Here is a 24,074-nt window from a genome sequence, read left to right on the forward strand (position 1 = left end):
TTGATAGTTCAGTGCTTCATCCTCTCATTTTACCTTCTCACCCCACTTCTATAACCTTCTAGAGAATTTATTTTAAAAAAGAGTTGTTGAGGACATACCTATTTATAGGAGGACTATATTTGAACTCTCTATATTTTCCTAAGTATAGATTTTATTTTCTACAATATTGTAATATTTTAAAGATATAAAGTGTGTTTGTTCTTGTGTGTTTGTGTGTGTGTGTGTGTGTGTGGTCAGAGGTGGTGGTGCTGTGTGTCCATCTTCAGCCCTAGCATACAGGAATGATAATATAGTTTCCTTCTAAAAAATTATTTTTAGTTCCCACAACTCCTTATTATCCCATTTACTTTGCCTAATAATTTACCTCTAAGGGATACGTTTTTTAAAAGTTTGGAAAAGAGAAAGCAAAATGGTTTTCCACACCTGTACTATTGTAAATCCCTTCCCCCACTAGCCTGAGGAACACAGATGAAAGAGAACTAGGACATTATTGTACAGTCAGTGCTTTATTAAAATAATATATTCACATGTTCCAGGATCATATTAGCTTGAAGCTCTTTGCTTATTTTATTTATGTATTTGCTTATTTTCACAAGTTAATTTAAAATATGTTTACTAGTATATTATGAAGAATCCCAATAAATAATTGAAACTACTACTATGGAAATAGATATATTTTGTAGTCTGAAATATGCATATTACATCTTTTGGCAGGAAATGAGAATACTATCTTTTTCTGGATAAAGAATAGTAGTCACATAAGTTGGTGTCTGAATTACAGTATAATATAGCACAAGGTATCATAATATGTCACAATAACAACACTGGGTACAATGTACCACTGTGCTATAAACTTTGAGTTGTTTTATTGATAGCCTGGCACTGTAAGCATGAGTATCTTGTTATAATTTAACATGAACAATATTTCTGCAGGCATTTTAACAGTGGACAATTTTATTGTTAGTCAAATCTGGGCTTATCCAAGGCAGGTAAATATAAAAAACAAAGACATGTTGCTTCACAGTTTAGTGACCAATATATAAAAAAACATTTTTTTCCCAAATACAAATAGCTTCTGTATTTGTTATGCCCAAAGAGATATAAATATTTGTCAATATTGAATTTAATGAATGCTATGTGCTTTACATGTAGTTTTTTCACTATTCTGTAAGTACATTGATTTTAATAGATTTAACTCTTCATGCTTTTATATATATATATATATATATATATATATATACTATATATGTAGAGAGAGACAGGAAAAAATATATATGTATTTTATTGAAATAATTCTGAATTAATAAAGAAAACATATCATGGCTCTTGGAGGCATATATGAGTTTAAGCATATTAGTACCTAGCAAATGCCTGGTACTCAATAGAAACTTATTTAAAGAAGAAAAAACTTTCCTTTTTTATTAATTTTAAATTTATAATTTACTTTCTACAATCTTCAAAAATAATACTTTTATTTACTGTCAACCCACAAATTACCAGTGCAGGTCAAAATTCTCCCCCTTATCTTCAAAGTTAAAGCAATCCCTTATTCTTGGACAGTCTCTTTCACTTGTCATCTCTAAGCAAATATCTCACAAATTTTAAAGTATATCTTATTTTTCTTTCACTTCCCAATCTAGTCACAAACATATATTGTGTACACATATCACTCTAAGTACTATGATGGATATGGAAAACACAGTGTCAACAAGAGAAATACATTTCCTGTCTTCATGGGCCTGATACTCTAATGGCAGAATACAGAATATAAGCAAGTATATAAATAATATAATTTCAGAGATTACTATGTGTTTTGAAAAACCACAGCAGAATTATTAGTCAGTGAACAACAAGAGGAAAAGCTACTTGGGTAGGATGTTGAAGCAAGGACTCAGAGGGGTGGCAGTCCCGAAATCTTATCGATAAGCCACATGAAAATCTGGGGCTAAGACCATCCAGGCAAAGAAACAGCAAGCATAATGCCTTGAGACTAGAAACAAGTTTGATTCAGTAAAGGAAAAGAAATTCAGCCATCTTTGTTTACATTAGAGGAATAATTTCCTATTTCTATCCTTGCCATCCTATATTCAATTCTCCAAACATCAGTGTTTGTTTAAAAATTTCATCACATACTCCACTTGTCTAGTTAAAGAACTCCAGTAACTTCTTTTCAAATGAAAAATAAATTCCATTCCAAATGACTTACCTAGCCTGCATAGCCATGTCAGTCTGAATTCTGATTGTCTGCCTGACATCTTCCATCAGTCTTCTCACTCAGCAATAAGCTCCAACAATATTGACTTGATGGCAAAGGGTAGAACATTAACACATGCATCATGGTACTGATTTGCAAGGAGATATTTTTAATCACTAAGATGTATCGATAAAGGTGACAAGAAATGGTTAGATTTGGGATCATTTTATCTGCTACTCTGTAGAGTTGTTGTAATAGAGAAAGAAAAATCAAGGATGTGCCCAAGATAAACTAGATAAGAGGCTGAATGTAACAAAATGTAATCTGGCAAAACTTAATCTATTATTGGCTCCCAATCTGAAACTTTTTGTCCATTACCAGGAAAGTAATTCATTTGGAGTCTTTGTAGACTCTATTACCTACATACTTCATATTGGATCAATAATTATATTCAGTTGATTATAAGGTCTTAATATTTTTTGTGTATGTTTTCCCTACCAGAGTCAGGCATTATCCAAGTTAATATTGCTAGCTATATATACATTGAACTTCCAGCGTTTAGTCTTCCTCTCCTTGAAATTATATTTCTAAAACATTCTAAAATGCAAGTGCAGGCATGCCATGTCCTGCATTAAGTCTTTCATAACTTTTTTATCACCTTCAATATCAAATCTAAACTTCATAGTGGGATATATATGTACCTCCATCTTAAGATTTCCGATCTTACCTCTGACCTATCTTTTACTATGTCCTTTCTAGGACTCCTGCTTCAGCTATTCTAAACTAGTTGTAGACCTTTATATCTGAATGTTTCATATTCTTTTCTATACTATTTTTTTTCCTTTAATATCCTCATCCATCATTGGACACTTATTCACCTTTGAAGATTCATTTTGAGAGCATTATCATAATGAGATTCACCCACCCCTCATTTATAGATCACAGTCTCCTTTGTGAACCGATTCGCCATAGGATACTCTTGTTTCTCTTTAGCTTTTTTGATTGCAAGAAATTGTGGTTAATGGTGACAGAAATGAGTATTACAAGAATACAGATGGTGCAGTAAGGAAGAGGTAGTTTTCATGGGGATTTAAATACATGATTCACAGAGAGCCAGCCTTCATGGAGGTTAGCTCTATAGCAAGTTCTGGCTTCAAGGTACTGTGGTAAACTTAAGAATATGAATTGTTTTGGGGCTTCCCTGGTGGTGCAGTGGTTGAGAGTCCGCCTGCCGATGCAGGGCACACGGGTTCGTGCCCCGGTACAGGAAGATCCCACATGCCGCGGAGCGGCTAGGCCTGTGAGCCATGGCCGCTGAGCCTGTGCGTCCGGAGCCTGTGCTCCGCAATGGGAGAGGCCACAACAGTGAGAGGCCCGCGTACTGCAAAAAAAAAAATGAATTGTTTCTATTTATTCTCCCTGCTCTGTAGGATGCATTCACATTCTAAAACTCTCTTACTGTCTTTCAATTTGCTCAAAATTTCTCTTTCTCTTCTTGGTAAAGCCCCCATAAATTTAATATGCATAAAACTCAATATGTCTTGCTCCAGTTCCAATTGCTTTTTTGTGCAACCAGAAAATCATATTTTTAGTTCAAATCTGGAAAGCTAATCTGAATAATCCAGCTAATTTTGGTATGAACCATGTCACAAAATCTATATTATGGGTCCCAAAGAAGCTTCTGGATTTCTTTCTCTTCATTATTTCTTCTGGGTCTATAAGTACATGGAATAAACCAAGCCTGCCTAGATAAAATGGGCTATGAATCAAAAAATTTCCATGATAAGGAAGTATGGATGAAATGAGCTCCAATCCAAAACGTGTCATTCTCTAATTATTATTCATGTTTCTATTTACTTGACACTCATCAGTTATAAAGATGTTTGCTTAAATGTGATCTAACCATCTTACATAACCACCGTAATCATCCTTATAACCACCTCACAAAAAGTCTGATCAGACTTGATCTGATCAGACTATGATCAGAAACCTCACAAAAAGTCTGATCAGACTTGATCTGATCAGACTATTATCAGAAACATAACCTGTTACTAAATCAAGAGGTGAGGAAAAAAAAAAAAACTTATTTAAAGGCACTTTCCAGTTTTAGAATCCAGGATTTCCAAGCTGTGTTCATTAATTTCCTAGTTCAGTCATAACCCCATCCTAATGTTATTTCCTGTGAATCAAATGGAATAAATAGTAAATACAACCACAACTGGCAAAACTTAAGTATAGTAATGGGATAATGGCAGAAAAACTGCAATAGCAATTCACATTTATAACAGGAATAAAAAAAGATCAAGGATAACACAATGTATTAGTTGCTAGTTATATCCATTGCTGCATAAAAACATCACAAAACTTTGTGGACTAAGAGAACAAAAATCATTTATTTTGTACATGTATCTGTAGTTTGGGCAGGGTTTGGGGAAGATTCAGAGGGAAGCTTGTCTTTATTTTAAGAGGTTCAGCTGAAGCAATTCACTAGAGCTGGAGGACCTACTTTCAAAAGGTAAATTCACATAGGTGTCGATTTAGCACTAGCTACCAGCTGGGACCTCATCTATACTGTCAGCAAATACCCATACACAGACCCTTTCCGTGGAGTCTCTGCTTTTTCAAGAGTGAGCATTGCAAGTGACTATGGTAGATGGGCATGGCATGATTATGCAATATACTGAGACAGTCATAAAGAGCCATTCAGTTTCAAGGGGAGAAAATAAACTCTAAGTCACTATAGAAAGAACCTAAGGAATGGAGATATTGTTGTGTTTATCATTAGAAAACTCAATCCCCAGCAATGGTTTTGACTACATACCTCACACACCAAAATACATCACTGAAATTTCTGGCTCCCATTCTAAAGCAACCAACAATTTGTTAGTGATAGTGGATTTATAAACTACTTAATCACATGGTAAATAATATTTTCCCTCATTTGGTTCCCCATTTATAGATGGTGTGTTTTATACTCATGCCTAGAAATGGCATGGTGGGAAGATTCTCAGTTTACTCCTCGTATGAACCACACACAGAATAATGATCACCAAGCTTGGATTATTTTGGTATTCAACTTCTTCCCAAAGTAAGTCACCAAGATTATAGGGTATTCCCCAGTGGTCCTGTGGTTAGGACTCAGCACTGTCACTGCCAGGGCCTGGGTTCAATCCCTGGTCGTGGAACTAAGATCCTGCAAGCGGTGTGGCACGGTCAAAAAAAAAAATTAAATTAAATTAACAAATTAAAAAAAAAAAGATGATAAAGTCTTCCCAGCCTTGTTTACTTGAATAATGGCACCACTGAGGATCCTCTTCCTTAACAGATTCCCAGGGCAACTAACCCCACATCACCTGTCACAGTCCTCAAAATATCCAACATACCTCAGGTACTAATAGGAAGTATTGTTCTCTTCCAATGCAGGGAAACATGGCCCATAATACCTTGTCTAGCCTAATTCAATCTTACTACCTTTCAGAAACTTCACCACTCAAAGTCTTTACATGGTCTTAGTTTAAATTTCTTTGCAAGAAATTGTCCTAAGGTAGTATCATCTTTATAAGTCAATTTTGCATAGACTGTAGGTGATGTAAATTGAATGCTTTGGTGATGCATCAACATCCTGATGGAATCACTATGACCCTAAAGTGGAAGGTCTGGTTCATTCAGCATGAAGCTTGACCAACGAGGCATATGGAACTGAAAGGATGCAAGGTGGAGATGAGGCAGGAGTAGGCAGCTTCCATTGCAAAAGCATATAGAGAGCAGGCATAAAGATTAACATATCCAAAATGACATAATGGAACTTGCAATTGCAATATCAAGTTTCTTATTATATTGCATCTTTTTTGCATTCAGGGTACATGTCTGATTCATACTCTGTGCACTATGGCTGACACACAGTAATAATCTACTAATGTTATATACATTAATAAATGACAGAATGAAGGAACCAAGGGGTTATATTCTTTATTATGGCCACTATGACACTGGGATATTGTAAATAGAGTTTATGCCAACTTTTACTGAAAATAATATGAAACCATACTGTATATGGTGAAAAGTCAGACAATTTTCAAGCACTGAGTCAGGCACTTTTCTATACAGTGGAAAAGAAATGATCTATGAAGCAATTTGCTCATTTGTTTAGTTAATCAGTTATTTAAATCTATCCTATTATATATGTTATCAGGAGATATGTGTCCTCTAACCTGTCTACTAAAGAAAATATTTCAAGCTTAATACCTAATTATGAGCCAGACACAATACTTTTAAGTGCTTGCTTATGAATGGATAACATGAATTCTCCTGTGTAAAACACTGAAAGACTAAGGTAGGAGCTCAAAAAACTGGTGACAAATTTTAGAAATATTCTGTTCAACTCAGATACTCTAAACATTTTAATGCGTATTACCTGGCTATCTTAGTTATATATGAAGATGGGGGCACAGAAGAGTGAGAAAGCCATGGTGGGAAAAGCTGATGGAGATAAAATGATATGGATAAGTTGGGAGCATTTGTTTTGTGTTGTTAGGACCTGAGAGAGGAAATAAAGAAGATCAGAATACAAAGAAAGAGGAAATAAAGAAGATCAGAATACAAAGAAACAATTTTTTTTTTCTGACAACATGATGCACAAAATAGCACTGCTATTTTTCATTGAATAGGGTTCTCTTAGTGGAACAAAAAAAGGACCACTAAATACAAATTATAACAGAGAAATAATTTGCATCAATGTTTCATATAAAGATTGGAATTCTGTCCCAAATTAGGATTTACAGAACTGGATAGTGGACATGAGATGGAAATCCTGACCCACAGCATTATAACTGTAGAAACAACATAGAAGCTGTGCCTCTAGGAGAAGGTATGAACAGTTTCAGATTTTCAGTTATAGTTTTGCAGATATTGACCGTCCAATGAAAGTTCACTTTAGCAACACAATGTTTCCTCTGATGCAAAACGCTCATAAGTCTCAGAATCATCTAATTCTGGTCTTAACTACTCTCCATCCCGAAGTCTTGAAAGGGTGTTTATCATCTTCTGCAGTGCTTTTCTCGTTGTGCAGTGATACATTGTGTTGTAGGGACCACAGCACATGAACTGTTTGCTGCCAGGTGTGCCTGTGAATGTGAACATTCTACCGAATTTAAGTCATCCCTGGAAAGACTTGGAGAGATGGAAACGCCCTCCCACAGAGAATTTGAGAATGATCAAATTTACTGTAGCAAAAATGCAATGTGTGGGATCATTATATACCTTGCTTTGAATTTTCACATGTTTAATGCAAATCTGTGATAGTCAACAATTCAACATAGAAATACCTATTTACATACAAATAAGGTTTCCATCTCAGTGCTTTCAAGCATTGAAAAAATATATATAAATATGCACACACATATATATATGTGTGTGTATATATTTTTGATACAGAAAATCCAGTTTCTCTGTAGCAGGATTTCTGATTTACAGAAACTGTGAGATACTAAATGTTGTTTTAAGACACTAAATTTGTGGTAATTTCTTACGCAGTGTAGAGATGAATACACTCATGCATTCATGTGCCTGCAGCTTCAGTAGAATGCAGTAGTCTGCATCATATGAAACCAGCCATGATTTATTTTTTAAGACTTCCATATTTAGTAATTATTTAACATTTTAAGGAGAAATATTTAACAAGGAAATGATTTCATTTCTATTTTGTGCCCTGTATCCATTAAAATGAGCATAAAAGTAGACAGGAGAAAAAAAGCAATTCTCCCCCGACTTACAGTCCTTAAATGCTTTGGTTCTAAAGCAGTGTTGTAACTCAGAATCATCTGTGAAAGTTATTAAAAGGCTACAAGAATAATTAAAACCAATTCTCAGCTCCTTAATATTTGGGCCGACTGAATAAGTATCTTCATGTTTTCTATCTTTAGACACACTGGCGAGGGATCAAGTAAGAGTTGGTATCTTTCTTCAAAGGGAAGTGGCCTTTTTTAAGGACTGTGAAGTTAAATCTGTTGTACACCCTTAAACAACAGTCACTACTTTAATGGGCTTTTGGTTCCTCCAAGACAGATATGGTCTGACAATCAAGGCTGTTCACAGTAGGAATCCAATTACCTTCCTAACAACATCCTGCCCTGAATTCCAGATACACTAAAATGTTCAGTTCTCCAAACAGGTGGTGAAATCTAATGTTATTTGGTCTATGATCTACCTGCAATGCCCTTTCTACTTTGTCCCTTAGCCAGTTTTTTCCACTCCTTCAAGCATGGCTACCTGGGCCTATGTCAGTGGACACTCCTTTCATGCTGCAAGCATGCTACAGAATTCATACTTCTTTTAGCACCAAGAATGTTACACTGTGATGCTTTGCACATATATTTACCTTTTTCATTAGACAACAACTTTTTGAGCTCAGGGTCAGTGTCTCATTCATGTTTATATGGCCAATGCTATAAATATATATGCATAAACACATATATGTGCATATATGTGTATATATATTTATATATATATATAATGTTACATAGTAAATATCTATGTGGTAAGCACTCTATAATTATTGAATCAACAGATTTAATTTTAAAATGTCCTTAAAAAAATAATGAGTCCTTCAGATGAAGCTTTTATTCCATAATAATTTCCATAAATGGGATGATTATCTTTATCTGTCAATTTGGGTAAGCCATAGTAACCAGTTTTTTAATCATACTCTAGTCTAGATTTTCTTTTCTTATAAAAGTAGTTGCAGATGCTATTAACATTTACACTCAGCTGACTTAAAGTAAAGCAGATTACCCTCCATAATAGAGGAAGCAATTCTTCCTCAGTACTGCAACATACAAACCTTGTCTGAGTTTACAGACCACTGGTGTACCCACAAATTTTGTATTTAAGACTGAAACATCAACTGTTACCTGAATTTCTAAGCTGCTAGCTAATACTGCAAATTTCAGATATACCAGCCGCCACAACTGCTTGAGCCAATTGCTTAAAATGAATCTTTCTTTAGATAGGTATATAGACGAGAGATAAATAGACAGATAGATAGATATAGAGATAGAGATATATCTCTTAATGGTTCTGTTTCTCTGGAGAACTCTAACAGTAAATAAATTTTTATTGATGATGGCTTAATATTTACCCTGTCTTAAAAATGGTAAACTCAGCAGGAAGTGTAAAGGAGTCTTCCTAATCACTTTATTTTGAATCTTAAATAAGATTTTGAATCATAAATAGGATTTGTCTTTTGAAATATTTTTTAAAAATTTCTCTTGTTGGTGAAAGTAAAGTAAAAATGCCAGATCTATAAAATTTGCCATGGTTAAAAGAGGAAAAGTATAAAGCCCAAGGTAAATCTTACTTCTTAACTTTCCTTATGTGTCCATGTTAATGTGTAAATCTAAGCTTTGATTTAGATAGAGGGTTAAATTACTTAAAGATGTCATAATGAGATAAACTGCTTTTAAAAAGGTCTTTGATTGATAGATGAGCAGGAATTTTTTTAATGACTTTACAATGTGTTCTTCGGCAGAATATCTTTATGAAATGAAAAGACGAGAATTATTCCCTTTAGTAGACATATGTCCTGTGGAAATGCTCAGAGCGATAGAGGTTGTGACATGCAGAGTGCTGCACCACTACCCCCACCTCTCCAAAAAAGATTGTTTACATTCTAATCACAAGAATTTGTTTGTTACTCTCTATGGGAAAACAGATGTTGCAAATGTGATTAAGGTCCTCAAGATGCTTACATCAGCCTGGACCCAATTTAGTCACATGAATCCTTAAAAATGGAGAACTTTTCCCATCTGTGATCAAAGGGAGACATGACTAGGGGAGAAATGGTCAGAAAAATAAAAGGCACTGGCTTTGAGGGTGAAGGAAGTTGGCTAGGAGCCAGGGAATGTAGGTGGCCTCTAGAAGCTGGAAAAGATGCAGAAACAGATTCTGTCCAGAGCCTCCAGAACAAAATGAAGTAGGCACTGACACCTTAATTTTAGGACAATGAGGCCCAATGTCAGACTTCTACAGAAATGCAGGATAATAAATATGTGTTGTTTTAAGCCACCAAGTTTGTGGTAATTTATCACAGCACCATTAGAAAACTGTACAGAGGCTTTCAAAATAATTATGATATCGAGACATATCCATAAAGTTTAAACACGAAAGAAAGAAACACAAGGTTATTTTTAAAAGTATTTTTTTCCATATTCTGCAACACTGATAGCCCAAAGTGGGCAACTATTTGTTACACTGATAGTCTGTCTAGAACTTCCCTTTCTCTCCACAGTTCAAATAAGGCCATCTAGCACTTAAGAAAGTGTTTGGTCACACCACTGATGGTTTACCACCAGCAGGCCATTGTGAGCGCACCTCAGATGGTTTAGTTGGTGACTGTGCACAGCTGCAACTTCCATATTATTTCCAAGAAATAGACCTCAGTTCAGCTGTAGCCAATTTATTTGCGCTATGGAGCATTATTTGAGGAAAGATAGAAATTTTGGACTTCATAATACTGCCTTCCTTCCTAGCCTACCACGGGCTGAAATTCTTATCTTTCATGTTTCTAAGAAGTAGCTTTGCAATGGCATTGTCTCCAAAGGGCCACAGATGTAATATCCAAGGTGAAATGTTAGCTTAAGGAGGCACAGTGAGTTCATCTAGATGGATAAGTAGCCTGTGGAACTCCAAGAATGACACTGGAGACAGCCAATTTTTCAAGTGTATTGGTTTTGTGAAAATAAGATAAAAAATATTTCTTGACTGTAAGTGTTGAATTAATAAACTATGAGTTATTCACTGATGAACCGTTGTTCTAAGCTGCCCTGTTCCCTAAATAGAGGCAAATGAGTCAAGGAAAGGTAAAGATAAAATGGAGATAATGTCTGTTATCTCACAGGGTTATAACAAGGATAAAATTAGATAAAGGTAAAATTTTTAAAATATATATATGGAAAAATATGACTTTATTAAAAACAGCAAAGCTACTGAAGAGAAGCAGAGATGAAAGAAAAATCTTATGTTTTTCGTAATGCTAATTTATACAAATTTTAAAAGGATTCAATAATAAAAATAGCTTTAATGCATTTTCTTCTTTAAAAAACTTCTGGGGCTTCCCTGGTGGCGCAGTGGTTGAGAGTCCGCCTGCCGATGCAGGGGACACGGGTTCGTGCCCCGGTACAGGAAGATCCCACATGCCGCAGAGCAGCTGGGCCCGTGAGCCATGGCCGCTGAGCCTATGCTTCGCAACGGGAGAGGCCACAACAGTGAGAGGCCCGCGTACCGCAAAAAAACAAAACAACAACAACAACAAAAAAAAAACAAAGAAAAAAAACTTCTGGTTCAACCTCAAAAAATTGAGAGTTCAAAAACAATTCATTGCCACCATGCTCTATGCATTGTTATTCTCTGATGTTCTCTAATGCCCAAGTGTTTTGAACCTAGTACTGTCCATTAAAACAAAATGGAGACACATATTCAATTTTTAATTTCTAGTATCTGCATTAGAAATATTACAAAAGGCAAAATTAATATAAATAATATATATCAGTTAATCCAATATATCCAAAATATCATTTCAACATGGAACCAATACTAAAATTACTATTAATGTATTTTACCTTTTCTTTTTACTATGTCTATAAAATATGGTGTGCAGATCGTATTTTGAACGAGCCACATTTCAAGTACCTAATAACCACATGTGGTTAGTGGTTACTATATTAGAAAGAATAGTTCTAAATACAATGCTTTAACCATCCTTGGATTAAAAAAAAAAAAAAAAAAGCTGGCCGTCCAGTGCAAAGGTTTATCCATTTGATTTCTAAGAAAACAACTTGATATACTCTCATCTAGGGACCATCAATATGTGATGGAGGTATGGGCAGTTGTGGGCACTGACCTTCCTTCACAGCTGCACAGCTTCAACTAGAGTCATTCCAGTTTATTATAATTTGTTATTTTATGTTTCTATATCATTCTTTTTGAACAAACTTTCCTTGATTAAAAGAAAAAAAAAAACTCAAATAACAATACTTTTAGGCAGTGATCATAAAACAGAACCCATGCTCAGAAAGAAACACATGGATATCATATACTTTGGGCGTGTACAATATTTTTATGATTATTTTTCACATCAACAGCTACATTTGTAGCCTTTTTTAAAAAAAATGACACATTCTTTGCATGCCCGCTCCTCAGTCATCCATACACTCCTCTGCATTAATACCTTATAGTAGCCCTCAATACTTATTTGTGTCACCTATCAAGTTCCTGCAGAAAATGAAATTTTTAATTTGTGCTCTAATTAATTTAATTAGAGGTAGCTTCCAAGACCAGACAACCAGAATATCTGTTCATCTAAAGAGAAAGTCTGCAATTAGTTTTTATCCAGGTACTTGAGCAACAGTAAACAGTACATCTGGTCAGGAAATCTCAAATTTTATCACAACCAAATGCAAATCCCCTTCTTAAATAATTCTGATAGCTGTACCAAAGACAGTAATCCAGCTATATGTATCAGATTTTAAACGAACACTAAATAAAACAATGTTATTTACTATCTAGTATTACTTGATAAACTGAATTGCTAAGATCCAAGAAAAATAATTGTTATACCAACGTCATTTCAAGGTAAAAAGGCCGCTGTGTAATTGAAACATTGATTAGTAAGGGGATCTTTCACTTTTGACCAAGGGACAGTAACAAAGAAAGGATTTCCTTTCATCTGAAAAAACTAAAAATCAGAATAAAATAAAAGAAAATGTGTTTTTAAAATCACTGGCCAGGGCTTCCCTGGTGGTGCAGTGGTTGAGAGTCCGCCTGCCGATGCAGGGAACACGGGTTCGTGCCCCGGTCCGGGAAAATCCCACATGTCGCGGAGCGGCTGGACCCGTGAGCCATGGCCGCTGAGCCTGTGCGTCCGGAGCCTGTGCTCCGCAACGGGAGAGGCCACAACAGTGAGAGGCCCACGTACCGCAAAAAAAAAAAAAAAAAAAAAATCACTGGTCATTGGACAATGAAGGATAACAAACCATGACATATGGAAACAACTAGAAGAGCACTGCTGTTGTCCTAAATCACTTCCTTGAGCAGGGCTGGCTTCACAGCCATGAAACGCGTGCTGCTGCACAGTCTGATACTTGGTGCAGTGCCTGCTGTCACTGTCTTGAAATTCTTCATAATATTTGAACAAGGGTTCTTGCACCTTCCTTTTGCAATGGACCTGCAAATTATGTAACGGGTTCAAGACTTAAGACTTTCTGTATCACAGCACAGAATGGGGGATCCCAGGTGGGAGTTTAATGGATTTCCCATTTTGAGAAGATGGAGCTGAGAGTGCAGGGAAGCAGGGGCACTAGAAGTGACAAAGCAGGACACCAGAGAGGAGAGGTACGCACAGATAGAGAACTCCAGAAAATTGCAGATCACCTCATTTGACTATTCAGCAGACATATGAAAAAACTGCAGGAGGCTCAGGAAGAAAAACCTGAAAGAATCAGAGGAAATAGTGATTTGATCTCACACCTGTCTGAGAATAGTGACAATTCCCACCCCTTGGAGTTGAAACCAACATAATTCATGGGCATTGAGTCGAAACCTCAGATAAATTCTGCTCTGGTCCAAGCTAACAATGTTGAAAAGCAAACCCAAAAACATCAGACTGTTTTCAAGTAACTTCAATGCATCTTAGATCAAAGCACAATATTATTTAAAGGAGTATGAAATAAAAATTCAGCTTCCAGGAAAGTAAACTTCACAGTGTCTGGTATTCAATTAAAAATGACCAGGCATACAAAGAGGTAGGAAAATTCTCTCCACAATGAAAAGAATGATCTATCAATCAAAACCTACACAGAATTGACACATATGCTATATTAGTAGACAAGGACATTAACAACAGTTATTATAACTTTATTTCAGATATTCAAGAAACTAGAGGAAAGAATGAAAATTTTTAGAGAGACATGGAAGGTATTAGAAAAGGTGCCAATAAAACTTTAAGCATGGAAAACCACAATGTTCAAGATGAAAAATATAGTGGATGGGGTTATCATCAGGTTAGACACTGCAAAAGAAAATATTAATGAATTTAAAGACATAGCAAAAGAAACATTCTAAAATAAAGCTCTGAGACACAATATAAATAGTAGTATATGAAAAAGTGATGTTTTACAACTGCAAAGAATCAGATATGTATGTAGGTAGAGTTACCAACGGAAAGGAGAAATAGGAAAAAAAAAAGTTCAATTGTGTTTCACAATGCAAATTAAAGTTCTTACAGGGAAGTGATATAAGTCAATTCTGCTGATAACTGTTGGCCAGAACTGATCACTTAGTCCTACAAGGGGATAATTTAGAGTGTTATGTTTCCTAAAGACTGTTAATATTTAGCAAACAAAACAATGACTACCATGCTGGAAATTCTTTGTTATGATGTAGTTAAGTCCAAATTGTCTTAGTGCATCATTTAGGCAGATAGAGAAACACTAGTCACTATAATAAATAAATTCTACAATTTCAGTAACTTAACACGATCAGGGCTATTTTTCTATCCTGTAAATATCTGTAGCAGCTGTAGCTTTCACTTAACTGTTTTCTTCCACTTGAAAGTTCAGGGATTTAGGCTATTTTCTTTTTGTATTTCTGCATTTTCAAAGGGCTTCAGAGTATTCTTCATCCAAGTTTAAAGAAAAAGAGAGGGTAGAAAAGGCATCCATGCTTCCTGGTTCATTTGGCCTGGAAAAAACCCACATCATTTCCAGTTATATTCTAGTGGACGTGGCCTCAACTTACTGCAGGGGATTGGGAAGTGTAGTTTCCACATTACAGTTTTATAAGGTTTACACATTTTTGATAGCTATCTTTTTGAAAATCCAAAATGAAAGGAATTATTTCTTGACATACACCAGGATACAACAGTATACTTCCAATTTAAGATAAGATAACCACAAAACAGGAAGTTCAGGAATGGAGCTGGAACATCTTAATAACTTTCCTCCCGATCTTGTCTTGTTTTTAGTGCTTTTCTTTTTTCGGCATTTCTTCAGCTTTGACTTCAGACCATCCATCCCACACGGTGAAGAAAGCAGTCTCACAGAATCCAAGTCTCACATTTGCTAGAACCTCACACCAGAGAAAAAAATGATTCCTGGTTATTCTTATTTCAAATTACAAAAGCCTTGAGGAAGTGCTGTAACTAGTTTCAGTGGGGTCAGGTACTTAATTCTGGACATACAACTTGACCAAAAGAACAAGGCATATGAGAACATAAGCGCACTATATTTTTTAATGTAATGCTTAAAAAAACAGGGGGGTTTCCAGAAGTAAGAAAAGAATTCATGATTAGAGCAAATAACAGCAAACAGGCACTTTCCATTGGTGATTTTCTCTCCTTTTTAAATGATTTCTCTCACTTAGAAATTCCTAATTTCTACCAGCACCCCACTACCAATTATGCCCAGTTATGCAGTTCAACAGCTGAGAATGTTTTCCTCAAGTTCTCTACTCCAATTTTCTCTTTCTCCTCTGTCATTGCAGGCAGCACAGCCACTCCTTAGCAGAGTGAATTGAGGCTATTGTGCATGAACACTCCAGCTCCCTGCTATTTCAGTGAGATTGTATTTATATCTAAATTGTTCATTACCTCCTTTCCTTTAGTTTCAAGAATTATATCATTTTTAAATTTGAACTTTAGTGTCTCCACCTGCATTCTTCATCCTAAAATCTCCAGGTCATTCATTCCACTGTTATTTATTTTCTTATATTTTCAATTTATTTTTCTCTCTACATTCTTTTTTGGCACAGTCTTATCCACATTACATATCTGTTTCCTACCTAGGAAATGGCACAATTATCTATAATAATGGTGAATACCTAACTGGGCTGGACCTTGGGCTCATGTGGGGATTACAGCTGCTACCAAAGATTCTGGATTAATTGTAAGGGGTGTGAACTGTGTACCGAAAGTCTTAATAGTTGTTCCCAGAAGATTCTAGTAAACGAAAGTTTGAGAACCACTGATTTGTATAATTTCTTAGCCAAAATCTGATTCATCCTTTATTTAGTCTCTAGCTACACTAGTCACATAGAATTAAAAAAAATAAAAACAAAAATGTCCTGTTACTCTCACTTGTTGACTACCTGTCAAATTTATTCCCTCTGTATATGCATATTGCCACCTCTTTATTTGAGGAACTCCTCATTTCTCAGGATTAGTTTATTAATAAAATTAATATTACTAATCTTGATCTGCTTCCTGGTCAGTAAACCCTGCAAACTATCAGACTATTCCTTGTAAATCACAAAGCAGATATTTCATACCTGATCAAAAAACATTTGGAAATTCACTATTGTGATCAGCATGAAGTCCAAATGTTTTAGTTGGATACATAAAACTATACTTAATCTTAGGCTTCCCTGGTGGCGCAGTGGTTGAGAGTCCGCCTGCCGATGCAGGGGACACGGGTTTGTGCCCCGGTCCAGGAGGATCCCACATGCCGCGGAGCGGCTGGGCCCGTGAGCCATGGCCACTGAGCCTGCGCGTCCGGAGCCTGTGCTCCGCAACGGGAGAGGCCACAGAAGTGAGAGGCCCGCGTGCCACAAAAAAAAAAAACAAAAAACAAAAAACAACTATACTTAATCTGGTACCTGCCTAGCTATTCAGTCATCTACTATAACATCCTCCCTCCATCCCATGCTTTACCAACCTGATTCCTATGCTCTATCTGATTAGTATAAATTCTTGGATTTCAACATTTAGCTGAAACATCAGCTCCTCTATCCAATTATTCTACTTTTCAATGTTTAAACTTTCCACTGCATACTCCAACTCAGGTAGAATTATTATCCTCTGCTTTGATGCCATATATACTTGTTGTCTTTTTGCATAAGGTCTATAAGCTTTGTTGCATTATTTGCTTATAGATTTAGTTTCATTCTCTAGATTTTAAGACTCTTAAAGCCAAGGGTCATATATTATTCATCTTTGTATTACACTTTTGTCCACTGAAGTGATCATAACTGGATGAATAGATACTATATATCTTCCAAAATATTAATTCTACTTGAGAAAATATAATAGTGGAAAGTAATGATTTCCTAATGATGAAATTTCAGACAACAGAAAATATTTTGTCAATGATATCCTCAAATTAGGTGACAGTCTGTACTTATCTATGTATAAGTAGCACCTACATTTCATTCAGCAAGGCCACATTATAACTTCATGGGTTCCTTCACATATCTGATCTAGAACAGCTATTCTCAAAAGTGTGATCGCGGCACCAGCAGCATCATTGGCATCATATAGTCCTTCAGATATTTCTGATGTCCCAAAGTTTGAGAACTACTGTAGAGGTCAGGGAAAGAGCTCATGTTTGTTGCCTGACTTACTTTTTTCCCTTTATATCATGTATGGTGATTGGGAAAGCAAGCTCTAAATGTGAATTATAGCCAACATGCATCATCTGGGTAGTATAAGGAAGTGGCTTAATCTTTTGAACCTAAATTCTCTAATTTATATGATGGGGTAAAACACTGCCTACCTCTAGAGTTGCTGTGAATATTAAATGAGTTAAACCCTAGAAAATGTCTACCGTGGTTCATGGAGAAAATGCTTAGCACAATGCTTGCTCAGAAATTTTAACTGGTTTTTTTTTTTCCCCTTTTGATACTATTGCTACTATTTCCACTATTACTATTATTTCTACAGTACTATTTTTAATACCATTACTACTATTATGATTAGTTTTACAGTTCTTAAAAAACAGTTGTGGGGAGGGAAGCGTGGGGGCTGGTGGTGTGATGAATTGGGAGATTGGGATTGACATATATACACTGATGTGTATAAAATAGATAACTAATAAGAACCTGCTGTATAAAAAAATAAATTAAATTAAATTAAAAAAATAGCTGTGAAGTGTTATATTTAGTCTCATATCATAGAGGTGGAAACAGACTAGAAGAGGTAGATTAATAAAATCACACAGCAATTACGAAGTGAAACCAGGATTAAACAATGAGTCAGTATGATGAAACCAGAGAACATAATTTTCATAGTAAATGTTACTACTTAAATAATTTGCATTTCAAGTGACAATGAAATACTTTAAGAAATGTTTAGTACATAAGTGAGAAGAAAGTTTGGTCATTTGATAAGAACTATAGATACTGTTAAGTAATGCCAGGTTAGTGTCTTTTCAAAGAATAGTAACTCAGCATGTCAAAGTGGAAGCACAGTTAAAATATGGCAAGAAATATACAAGCCTTAAAGGCCTATTGCTTGTTTTCTCTTTTGACATTTGTAGTTATGAATGTCAACACAAATTCAACTGTATAAAAGAAATAACATATTTTTCCCGATGATTCAACTTGATTTCTATTTTGTATGCCCATAGCACTGAGGTTGAAAATTTTAACTCATTCAATCTAGGGTTTTTACCCAGTGCTGAGATTTTGTTGGGTTCACTTAATCCTTGATGTAATATCTCAATAGGGGAATTTTGAGATTTTCTTCATCCCATCTAGTCTTCAGTCATTCATTCATTAGGTTATCATTGAAATATTCCTCTTTCTTATCTGCTGACTTTATTGAGATTCTATTGTTCTTGCTGCTATTTTCATACCAATCCTAAAGCCACAGGTACATTCTGTGGCTTCTTTGCCACCCTGGGGATGGAAATCCTGGGAAAGTTATTTGTGGCCCTTACATGCTTAATGCTGAAAACTTCCATTCCCAGTTATGGTGGACACAGAAGAGCCTAAATGCTTTGGAATGACAGTGAGTGAACTACAGAGAGAACAAGGACAACAACAAAATCAACATTTATCACATGCAAAAAAATTCAGCCACATTTTTACACACTGCATATTTTCTGTACTATTGCAAGGCTTAAATCATGTCCTTAAATTCACCTTCAGTCTGCGAGCACCTAAGCCTTTTAGCTCTCCTTCACAAAACAAATGGATAGGTAACCATTCAGCTGATAAGCTAATTCAATTCACTGGAACATGAACTACACACAATTTTAATACCTGTAATGTGTTTGGCAACAATGGGAAAAATCTGTATGCCCTAGAACAGACGTTAAAATTTTACCCCAGAGAAAGATGAGGAGAAACATATGGTATTCACAAGGTTAGTGATTAAATTTCAAGAAGCAAAGAAACATTAAACATTCCTGCAAAATGGAAATAAATAATATCAATAATGGTTCATACAGTCATGAAGAATTACATGGAAGAAACAGGTTTAAAAAGAAAATGTGAGTTAACATTGGCAAACATATCCCAAATGGCAGAAATAAGTTCAAAATGCCATTAAGTCCAAGTCTCAGCTGTTAGTTCTGAAGAATTGGCTGATAATACAATAATTGGCTTTGGGACACTACACAGACACCAAACATATTCACACATACACACAACCAGGCACACATGCTTTATTTTTTGATAGATGATTGTAATAAACTTTAGGTCATAGTTTTAATTATGTAGGCTTATTTATTGCACCAAATAATTCATTCATTCATTTCAAATTTGTCTTAATAATAAAGTTGATATTTTCATCATCTATGTAAATGAAGTGGTAGTTTATCAGATTGAACAAGCTGACTTCATGATCTGAAACTCAAATATCTAATTCCAGTGTTAAGCTAACTCATAAGACTGCTACTGACCCAGAAAGAAAACAGGAACTTTCACAGTATAGATGCTTAATGAATATTTATTTTTTAATGAATAAATTTTAGAATAATGAGGAAAGGATAAAGGGAGAAAAGGAACAACAAAAATGAAGCTAGGGAGAGGAGGGAGGGGAAGGCAGGAAGGAAAGCTGGAAAGGAGGGAGAAAAGGAAATAGAGAAAGAAGCAATGAAAAAGAAGAGTTTTTAGAAACTTCAGTGGTAAATACATAAAACTACTCCTTGATACTGTTCTTACTATTAACATTAGTAAATTCTTCCTTCAACATAAACATAACTCTGTACTGTGGTATCAGTCAATTTTTCACAGTAAAAATGGAGAATACTGTTTCTTTCCATATTACCATATTCTTCCACATGGTTTAATCCCAGAAGCTATTTTTAGAAATTCACTTTCCTTTGACACAAATATCAATAGCTCCATATGAACTATTAATATATTTTTCTAAAGCATCCATGATTCTTTTAAATTTCTGCTTCTACCACTCTATTTAGATTTTTATCTCACCACTTTAATAATTTCCAGGCATTAGACTCTCTCTGTAGACCAACCAAAAAGGCATTTAAAAGCTATCCTAGGGCTTCCCTGGTGGCGCAGTGGTTGAGAGTCCACCTGCCGATGCAGGGGACACGGGTTCGTGCCCCGGTCCGGGAAGATCCCACATGCCGCGGAGCGGCTGGACCCGTGAGCCTTGGCCGCTGAGCCTGCGCGTCTGGAGAAAAAAAACTATCCTAGACTGGTTGCTAGAGAAACATTCTGATATGCTACAAGTCTTGTGGAAAGATAGTAGGTTGACTTTCTGGACTGGAAGTCATACTGTTGTTAATGATTTGACTTCCTGGGCTCATTGCTGCAGATTGTGGGTGAAAGTTCTACTTTTATAGATGGTCTGTGAACTGAAAAAAAAAAAAAAAAAAACACAATGTGAGAGCTGTGAATTCAGTTTTCTTTATAGCTTACTGAGGACTGTAGCCCGGGAGCCTCTCAGATAGCTCTGAGGGACTGCTCTGAAGAGGTGGTGGGGAAGGAGGTCAGTATATACATGATTTTGGTGATGGGGGTACTTGCAATCAATTATACATCTCAGTAGAAGGTTGATGCTAGTCATGAAGAGTAAATGTCTCCATTAGTGATTTTACCGCTTTCCTAGGTATAAGAAGATGCAAGAAATTGTGCTCCTTAAATTTTCTTCTGAAAATATCTATCTGAAGCCTGTTCAGCCAGATTTTCCCAGAGCATCGAGTGCCTCATTCCTGATCTTTGCCCTGAACTCCTTTCAGGGTGTGTTAAAGGTCAGCGACTCTATTGGCTAGTGACTTCATCCTTGTAGAAACAGACGGCAAGTGGCATTCTTTAGTTTGCAGGTCAACCATTGTCCACTTGTATAATCAATCTCTAATATGGAATATCACACAATCTGGATAAGTGAGATTTTGCCTCATAATTATAACTAGATGAAGCTTCATTGCAAAAAGCATTACAGAGGTGACATGTATTTTCATTGCTTCACATACGTAGGTATCAATACATAAAGTCATTGTGTCTCGTTATTTTTGTGCTAAGTTGAATCACTTGGATATTGTATTGTCCACCAGATTTCTTCATTGTAGAAAATCTTTCATTTTTTGCCATCAATAATTTGTAAGATGATACTTTAAGATACGGTAAATATCTTATAAATATCCTGTTCTCCAACAACATTTTACCTAGTCATTTAGCTTCATTGATGATTATGGCACAAAGGGTGGCAAGATAGTGATCCTTTCCAATTATCTCATTCTTTCACTGCATATTAGCTTTCATTGTCAAGTAAAGAAGAGCCTTTTCTTTACCCTCCTTCCTTCTTTGTTAAAACATCATTATGGGGCTTCCCTGCTGGTGCAGTGGTTGAGAGTCCGCCTGCCGATGCAGGGGACATGGGTTCGTGCCCCAGTCCAGGAAGATCCCACATGCCGTGGAGCGGCTAGGCCCGTGAGCCATGGCCTTGGAGCCTGTGCTCCACAATGGGAGAGGCCACAACAGTGAGAGGCCCACATACCGCAAAAAAAAAAAGAAAAATCATTATGGATCCATGGAAACTTTTGTTATTTGAATTTTTATAATGTATTACCTTCAACCCTTTTCTTTCTTTCTTTCTGTGTTTTTCTTTTTTTTTAATACACAATCTGTATTAAGTTTGGCCCATGGGAACACCTTTTCACTAGTTTCTTGTCCTTTTCACACTTTCACATCAGAATTTGAACACATACTTGCTTCCTAGAACAACATATTACATGCTTATCTTGTACTTTGTCCCAAATATAGAATCAGCCATTTCTCCAAAGAACATTGGTGCCTTTTATTGGGAACAAATTATGACTTTACTTTTAATGCAGAAAAACTGGAATAATATTTTCTACCTTGCTGAAGATATTTGTTAAGAAGAAGTTATATTTAAAATATTAATAACCTTAACATTAAAATTCTGCAATAACTAAATAATCATTAGCAAGATAACATATGCCTCCAAATTACTTAATAATTTTCTAAGCAGTCACGGGTTTATTGAACCACCTTGATCTTTGTACTTACCTTTGCATCCGTAAACACATATGAGTATTATTGGACTGCATTCGTAAAATAAAACAGGTAAGAATTACAAGGGAAAAAGTTTGTTCAGTCACATGTTTCCTTACAGGGACTTTCCTTTTGCAATATAGTAGTAAATAAAAATAGAAATATCAAATTTTCTTTCTTCTTTTGTCCCTCGCGGGCTCCTTCCCACGCTGGTCCGCGCCCCGCCTGCCACCGCCCGGCCTGTGGGCGCCGCTCTCCGCCGCAGCTTTGGCACCTCGGCCCAGAACAGTGCTAAAGCAACCGTGCTGGGGCCTTGGAGGAGTCCGGCAGCCGCTTTCGCTTCTCCTGAAGAGCGGCCCCTTGGTGAGCCGCCCGACCCTCCACGCTATTGCTCATACACCCGGAGTGGCTGCCGATGGGAGCCACATCGAGACCAGAGCGATGGTGAAAGGGCACCTCGGAGCCGGGCAGCTGCCAGACTGCCCGGAGGGCTGCGACAAGGTGGCTATTACCGCGGGAGTCCCAAGAAAAGCAGGCATGACACGGGACGACCTGCTCAACACCCACGCCACAATCCTGGCCACCCTGACTGCTGCCTGTGCCCGCACAGCCCCGAGACCATGATCTGCATCATTTCAAATCCAGTTAACTCCCCCATCCCAATCACAGCGGAAGTTTTCAAGAAACATGGAGTTTACAACCCCAGTAAAATCTTTGGGGTGACAACCCTGGACATTGTCCAAGCCAACACTTTTGTTGCCAAACTGAAGGGTGTGGACCAGCTCGAGTCAACGTTCTTGTCATTGGTGGCCATGCTGGGAGGATCATCCCCCTGATCTCAGTGCACCCCCAAAGTGGACTTTCCCCAGGACCTGCTGACTACCCTCACCGGGTGGATCCAGGAGGCTGGCATGGAGGTGGGCAAGGCTAAGGCCACAACAAACTCTGCCGCCCTGTCCACGGCGTACGCCAGAGCCCGCCGATTTGTCTCCTCCCTTGTGGATGCGATGAACTGAAAGGAAGTCGAATGTTCCTTCGTCAAGGCCCAAGAAACAGACCGTCCGTATTTCTCCACACCGTCGATGCTGGGGGGAAAGGGCATCGAGAAGAATCTAGGCATCGGCAAAATCTCCCCCGTTTGAAGAGAAGGTGATTGCCAAGGCCATTTCTGAGCTGAAAGCCTCCATCAAGAAACGAGAGGAGTTTGTAAAAAACATGAAATGAGAAGGCGGTTAGCGAGCAGTCCGTTTCCTTAACAGATTAAGGCGTCATGTCAGTGTAAAGCCATTTCAGACACCTTTGTCTTTTCAGTTTGCTTTGATGATGAGTATTGTATGAACAAAACACCCCTTCCAAATCTCGGGTCAGTCTATCAGTGCATCAATAAAAGCTTTTCTTTTTCAAGTTCTCCTCCAAATTAAAAAAAATATTTTTTCTTTCAAATTTTTGAGTGTGGGAGAAAACAAATTCAAGGGAAGAGGAAAAAGTAAAAGTATATGTAAAAGTTTTGAACTACTCCAGGCAGAGAAAATAATTGTTAGTAGTCATACTGGGAAGACTTTTGAATTTAATAAGATAAAAATTAGAAGTTTTATATGAAACAAAGATTAGAAAATAATTAGATTAATTT

At 36.6% G+C, this 24,074-nt stretch overlaps 1 pseudogene; it reads left to right on the forward strand.

Moving 5' to 3' along the window:
* The first annotated feature begins 22,981 nt into the window (after positions 1-22,981).
* LOC111174910 (malate dehydrogenase, mitochondrial pseudogene) lies at positions 22,982-23,838 on the forward strand (annotated as a pseudogene).
* The last annotated feature ends 236 nt before the right edge of the window (positions 23,839-24,074 follow it).

Source organism: Delphinapterus leucas, chromosome 4 (assembly GCF_059928025.1).
Source record: "Delphinapterus leucas isolate spDelLeu-1000000601 "Yukka" chromosome 4, BTC_Dleu_Yukka2, whole genome shotgun sequence".
NCBI classification, from domain to species: domain Eukaryota; kingdom Metazoa; phylum Chordata; class Mammalia; order Artiodactyla; family Monodontidae; genus Delphinapterus; species Delphinapterus leucas.